Source organism: Neoarius graeffei, chromosome 4, assembly GCF_027579695.1.
Source record: "Neoarius graeffei isolate fNeoGra1 chromosome 4, fNeoGra1.pri, whole genome shotgun sequence".
Classification (NCBI taxonomy): Eukaryota; Metazoa; Chordata; class Actinopteri; order Siluriformes; family Ariidae; genus Neoarius; species Neoarius graeffei.
In genome coordinates this window covers 84,309,315-84,316,903 of record NC_083572.1, presented here as the reverse complement: position 1 = coordinate 84,316,903, position 7,589 = coordinate 84,309,315, and the positions used below count along the sequence as shown (strand labels likewise).

Below are 7,589 nucleotides of genomic sequence, written 5' to 3'. Positions count from 1 at the left end.
ACAAATATGAAGAATCCTTTTTCTAAGGATGTACAAATAAGGGTGCACACACACACACACACACACACACACACACACACACACACACACACACACCAACCACTGCCATGACCACACTTTCTTCCCAAACCAGTCTTAATTCTCATCAAAGTAATAAACTTCATACAAATGTAGATTTGGATTTATTCAATCCAAGGAAATCAAATTATATTGAATCACAGGGCCTGGATTATATTTTTGAAAGTTTTTATTTGGAAACAAATTGTAAACAAGTAAGCATAACTTATTTACTTATCATTAGTCCAAAAAAAAGTGGTTTGTTTAAAGACTCTTAATAATGAAAGTCCTACTGTATATACAGTTGTGATTAAAAGTTTACAGACAGCGACATGAATGTCATGGCAATATTGGGCTTTCAGTGGTTTCTTTGAACTGTTTGTTTTCTGTGGTAGAATGATTGCGCAATATACACCTTTATACAGGACAAAGCGGCTAGAGATAATGAGATGAGATGAGATATAATAACCAAGAACTTGGTGCACAGGTTTTAATTTATTTTGGGGTTTCTGAAATCAACACAGGGTCAAAATTATGTTGCAGCAAAGTAAGAGAGCAGTTACCTTATCCTGCCTTGAACCCAGGTTTACAGGATACCAAACCTGCACCCTGACCACAACACCCAAGAGCCAGGCTCATTAGTATGGCACTCAGAGCACATACTCAACTGCAGTGACGGGCACTCCCATACACACACACATATATATATATATATATATATATATATATATATATATATATATATATATATATATATATATATATATATAACACAGTGTAAAAAATATACATGGAGCTCACCTAATATTTGGTTACATGTCGCAGTGTCTTAGCACAGTGTCTCTCAACCATTAGTGGGCCGCACTAATTTCACTAGGTATTGTACCATCGATTAAACAAAAACGAACTAAGCACTACATACCCACTAATTTGGAATTAAACATTACAGAGAGCAACAACTGGGCCATGCTAGATTGAAAGTTTTGAATATTAATGGTTTGTTTGTTTGTTTGTTTGTTTGTTTGGTGCTTTGTGGCCATTAGTGAGCTGCAAAGCACCATCTAGTGGGCCGCAATTGTTTTTTCAAGTTGAAGCTAAGTTTTACTCGTAGTACAGTACAATTGCTGGGTTGCATCTGACTTCACGTCCGCCTCATTAAGCTACAGTCACACCACAGCTCACAATGCTTTGCGATGGGTTAGCAATGAAAATTAGATGAATTTATTAACCTAATTAAGAAAATCATTAATCATTTTAATTTTATCTCTCCAATTTTGGGAGAGCCCTTATCCCCCCCCCCCCCCCCCCCCCCCCCCCCCCATGAAATTAAATATGGTACCAAAAATAAGGCGCAAGTATATAGCCTCAAAAACTATGGTCAGTGTTTATTTTGAAATTTAAGTGGGAAGGTCGCCAGCAACCTGCAAAAGGTTGTGGGTTTTCCGGGCAATGCCCAGCTTTCCTCCCACAATAATGCTGGCACCGCCGTCATATAACTGAAATAATCTTGAGTAGGGCATAAAACCCTAAGCAAATAAATAAATAAATATCTTGAAATACATGTAATAATACATATTTTGCACTGTAAAAATTTAATTATTTGATTTGATTGAACCTAACAACTCAACTTTCCATATCTTTGCAGGTTGCCATCTTGCTAGAGCTGGTTGGCAATTGGTACTCAGCCAAAGTGTCAAAGGCACCAGGAAAAGAAAATATCACAGACCAAGAGCTGTTTTGCTACTGCCAAAAGGAAGACAGTGAAAGCTTAAAGTGCATATCCTGGACCAAATTCGTTTTTATATATGAAAGTATGTCCCTTTACACACTCGTCCAGAAGGGTAATTTTGCACAAGGCCATCTGTCTACAGCAGAAAAAAATAACAAAACTCGTCTGAAAAAATCTCAAGGGAGTCTGGAGCCAGATTCGTAACGTCACCTGCGGAAGCGCCAGCAGGCTGCGCGAGCTTGGACGGTTTCAGTGCACAACCTGTGTAGACCAAGTTTAGCAGCTAGTGATTTTGCATTGAAATATGGAATTGTCACCTGAGCGCAATGTGGGAAACGATGAGTACTAATCCCATCATGATTGGTGTTGCTACACCCTCCTACGATACATCTGTTAACCATTTTAATAATTACATGATAACGTTGAAGAAATTTGCAGAAAACCACTGGGTGGTTTTCTCATAAACAAACCAACACTGACGTAGGATTCAGAGGGAGGCGTCCCGCACGTAATGTCACAAAAATCAGTGTTTGCCGGGAAATCCAAATGCCAAATTTGGACCAATTCACCTCAAATGGCTTGATTTCAACTGAATTTTTCTGATATTGCACAAGGTAAAAAAAAATTGCATAAAATGCAAAATCTGACAGATATTTGATCTTGCTCCTGAATTTACCCATGATATGCACTTTAATGGTTGGGTGTGACAACAGTGATTGTCCATGGAAATGGTTTCATATTACCTGCCTTGGACTAAAGAAAGCCCCAGAAGCTGAGACTTGGCTGTGCCCAACATGTCACAAATTACCAGGTCTGAAAAAAAGGAGGTGATGTGCAGCCAAAACCACTCCTTTAAAGCAGGTCAACCTTTCCAATGTACTTGCCAACTCATGCTGACAGTGCTGGACTTCAATTTGTTCCCCCCAAAAAAGACTATTTTAAATTATGTCAACCTGTCCATAGAACTGTGATGTTTACAGTATACTGTATGTCTGTGGAGGTTTTCAAATGTACATGCCAACTATTAGTGTGATATATGCGCAGAGGTTTTCCAGTGTTCCTGCTACATACATGTTGGAATAAAATGTATATTGTTATTGTCATATACACGTGTGTTCTGTTAGGGGAGAGAGTCAGTTTCTATTTCTGGTTAGTGTTAAAAGTCCAGGCGTTTTACAGTAGGATGTTATGACTCTACAGTATAATTAATATTATAAATTAATAGTCATCAAATTTACACATGGTAGTAGTATAGTACATTTTAATGTCTTTTTGTAAATATGAAAATATATGTATATATTAAATCTTTAATATTTATAGGTTCAAGATTGGCGGCACGGTGGTGTAGTGGTTAGCGCTGTCGCCTCACAGCAAGAAGGTCCGGGTTCGAGCCCCGTGGCTGGCGAGGGCCTTTCTGTGCGGAGTTTGCATGTTCTCCCCGTGTCCGCGTGTGTTTCCTCCGGGTGCTCCGGTTTCCCCCACAGTCCAAAGACATGCAGGTTAGGTTAACTGGTGACTCTAAATTGACCGTAGGTGTGAATGTGAGTGTGAATGGTTGTCTGTGTCTATGTGTCAGCCCTGTGATGACCTGGCGACTTGTCCAGGGTGTACCCCGCCTTTCGCCCGTAGTCAGCTGGGATAGGCTCCAGCTTGCCTGTGACCCTGTAGAAGGATAAAGCGGCTAGAGATAATGAGATGAGATGAAAAACCAAAGCCTACACGTGTATCATTAATATTATAAAACAATTCAGCTCATGGTCTCATGAACTGAATCAAGAAGGTGGTGAGACAGGTCCAATAGCACCAACGACCATGACACGGTCAAAGTCACTGGGTTCACAGGTATGCTGAAAAACCAATGCACTCCTATATGTTCACACATGACCATAAGGAGGGTGTGTGTAATACAGCTCTGCTCTTCTATGGCAGAAAGAAAAAGCAGCATGGATTGTAAGTTAGTGTTTTAGTTATTTCACTCCAATCTACTTTAACAAAGCAAAACTTAATGGACGAATGAGTGTTTAAAAGTATCATTATGGATATTGGTTTATTAGTCTTGTCCAACCTCTAGTTGGATATTTAACCTCATTTGTAATTATCATAATGGACTTTGGAATAATTATAATTCTTAATTGATAAATAGTTATAGTTGCTATCATAAAATTGTCTGCCAATAACAAGCTACTCTGTGATATTATATTAGCTTCTGTTTTGTGTGATAGCAGCCTTACTTTTTTTTCTGCTTGGATGAGTTCTAGGGTCATATCAGGATGTAGGTGTACGGGTCCCAACAATAGTTTAAGCCCAGGGGTCCACCACCGCCCTAAATCTGCCCCTGTCTAGTACCCATCTCAAATCCTGCATTCCCTGCATGGATTCCTCCAGCAAGGAGCTATAAATCTTAGGCTTACATCACATGTAAATATCAAGCTGTCCGCTAAAAGGAGAAAGAAGAAAAGTAACATATTGATATTACTGCTTCTAAGTGCCATTACAGGAAATGTATTATTAGGGTTGAGCAATGTGATCATGCAATACTGATATGATAAATTGTCAACAATACATATTTGAAAGATCGCAGCTGTGATATCTTTTTCTAACATTTATTCATTTTCAGTTACAATTGTACTGTAAGAATGTATTTTTCTTCCTATTCGTCCATCTTCACTCAGCATTTTATCCTGGTCAGTCACTGTGGATCTGCAGCATATCCCAGGAACACTGGGTGTGACCCTGTATGGGAAAGTCTCATCTCATCTCATTATCTCTAGCCACTTTATCCTGTTCTACAGGGTCGCAGACAAGCTGGAGCCTATCCCAGCTGACTACGGGCGAAAGGCGGGGTACACCCTGGACAAGTTGCCAGGTCATCACAGGGCTGACACATAGACACAGACAACCATTCACACTCACATTCACACCTACGGTCAATTTAGAGTCACCAGTTAACCTAACCTGCATGTCTTTGGACTGTGGGGGAAACCGGAGCACCCGGAGGAAACCCACGCGGACACGGGGAGAACATGCAAACTCCGCACAGAAAGGCCCTCGCCAGCCACGGGGCTCGAACCCGGACCTTCTTGCTGTGAGGCAACGGCGCTAACCACTACACCACCGTGCCGCCCGCCTGTGTGTGTCATTGTTTTTCAAATATTTCCAACACTTTGGAGTAATGGAGTATGTGTACAATAGAGTGCACCATCTGTCTGCCAGATTGCTTTATTTTCAGAGTCAGAGAGAAGAGTGAAATTATTCAGGTGTCAATATTCATTTAAAATTTTTTCAGTATTGTAAAGTACCACACCGAAATACTGCATCTCATCTCATTATCTCTAGCCGCTTTATCCTTCTACAGGATCGCAGGCAAGCTGGAGCCTATCCCAGCTGACTACGGGCGAAAGGCGGGGTACACCCTGGACAAGTCGCCAGGTCATCACAGGGCTGACACATAGACACAGACAACCATTCACACCTACGGTCAATTTAGAGTCACCAGTTAACCTAACCTGCATGTCTTTGGACTGTGGGGGAAACCGGAGCACCCGGAGGAAACCCACGCGGACACGGGGAGAACATGCAAACTCCGCACAGAAAGGCCCTCGCCGGCCACGGGGCTCGAACCCGGACCTTCTTATTGTGAGGCGACAGCGCTAACCACTACACCACCATGCCACCCGAAATACTGCATTAATACCATAATATTCCTAAATAAACTGCCATGTTATGATATGACTGGACTTGTCTATATTCCTTTGGTAATGATGGAAAACTATATCTAAAATTCCTGGCTTCAGACACTGGGCACGCACTGCCAGTTTCTGGAGCTTCCCTGATCTACGTCACAACGCCGCGATACAGTTCCCGTCTGCTCCATTGTGCTGCTTGGTGTATTTTTCCCCCACTTTTTTTTTAAATAATCAAAGGTTTATTATTCACAATAGCATTGTGAGCGAAAATGATCAGAACTGCCTTTATTTTTATGCAGTCATAGGAAAGAATGAATTTATTTGGGTGTCTGTATTACTTTAAATAAGGAAGAACACAGTGTATGCTGTAAATAATTAATGTGATGCGTTTATAGAAAATTAATCACCATCTGACTAATCAGAGTTGAAAACTAAACAGTACTGTGATATACATTCATTGGCCACTTTATTAGGAACAGCCATCCAAGGACTAAGGAATGTGGGTAAAGTTGAGAAAACAAGAGGGGGACAAAAAAGTCTGGAAATATTTTTCTTGGGGCAAATTTGATTGGAGACGATGGTTTAACACACGGGAAGCACGGTGGTGTAGTGGTTAGTGCTGTCGCCTCACAGCAAGAAGGTCTGGGTTCGAGCCCCGTGGCCGGCGAGGGCCTTTCTGTGCGGAGTTTGCATGTTGTCCATGTGGGTTTCCTCCGGGTGCTCCGGTTTCCCCCACAGTCCAAAGACATGCAGGTTCGGCTAATTGGTGGCTCTAAATTGACTGCAGATGTGAGTGTGAATGGTTGTTTGTCTCTGTGTCAGCCCTGTGATGACCTGGAGACTTGTCCAGGGTGTACCCCACCTCTTGGGATTTATATCTGAAACACACCTGGCCGAGAAGAAATCCTCAGTGATGTGCTCCAGCAGAGAAGACCCCCACCCAGGATCGAGCGGACTGATTGACCCCTGGAATGGAGAGTTGCCGAGTTTTCACTTCAACAACAAGGGCTTTAAACACCGCATTATTACAAGAAAGGGTCAAAAATAGCACTAAACAGGCAGAAATGCTATCAGGAATATAGTGAACAGTGTTAAGAGGGGTTTTGGTCTAACTGACATGTTCCTTATTGTTTGGCGAATCGGTTTACATCCATGATAACGAGCCTAAAGTTAGCAGCTAGTCATAAAAGTTGGATTGAGTTGCTAAGCTAAGAAGAAGAAGAAACCTTTATTCGTCACGTGCACACTTCAAGCACAGTGAAATTCATCCTCTGCATTTAACCCATCTGAAGCAGTGAACACACTCAGAGCAGTGGGCAGCCACACCAGAGCGCCCGGGGAGCAATCAGGGGTTAGATACCTTGCTCAAGGGCACCTCAGCCCAAGGCCGCCCCATGTTAACCTAACCGCATGTCTTTGGATTGTGGGGGAAACCGGAGCACCCAGAGGAAACCCACGCAGACACGGGGAGAACATGCAAACTCCACACAGAAAGGCCCTTGCCGGCTGCTGGGTTCGAACCCGGAACCTTCTTGCTGTGAGGCGACCGTGCTAACCACTACACCACCGTGCCGCCCAAAAATTAGGTGAAAGTGGAGAGCGTGAACACAGTCCCCCACTACCAGAAACTATGCAGTTGAGATTCCTGCATTTGAGGAATTCACAAAGGTCAGCACAGCCTGAGTGCAATGGCTGGGCCTCACTTTGGGCAAACCACCTTCTTGATCATGGTGTTGCCACTGCCAGGTAACGAGCTGTCAGGATTAGCACATTACTGTTTGAGTATGAAAGCTATAATGGATAAAAACACTGCAGATAATTTTATAATCGTTAAAAACACACACTGAAAATGTCAGTAATTGTGTTAAAGTACAAAACAACAAACGGACAGAAAAGGGGAAAAAAGTATTGTTTTCAGAAATGATAACGTGGGCAGAAATGAACCATTCGGCTAAAGGTTTGAGAGCTAATTATTTCTCTAACTTAACGTTAGTTTGTGTGTTTGCTTGAAAACTCTGATAGTTTACTTAAATTTTATCAAAAGTTAAATAGTTACTCTTAGGAGGAATATTAATGAAGCTAAGGTTATCTAGGCAGCTACTTAGCATAGTTAATGT

The 7,589-nt window shown here is 41.9% G+C and overlaps 1 non-coding gene across 1 annotated transcript; it reads right to left on the bottom strand.

The window, feature by feature from the left end:
• Nucleotides 1-7,062: 7,062 nt before the first annotated feature.
• Nucleotides 7,063-7,226, bottom strand: LOC132885556 (U1 spliceosomal RNA). Its single transcript, XR_009654606.1, has one exon. It is a non-coding gene; the product is annotated as a U1 spliceosomal RNA (small nuclear RNA).
• Between the last annotated feature and the right edge of the window lie 363 nt (nucleotides 7,227-7,589).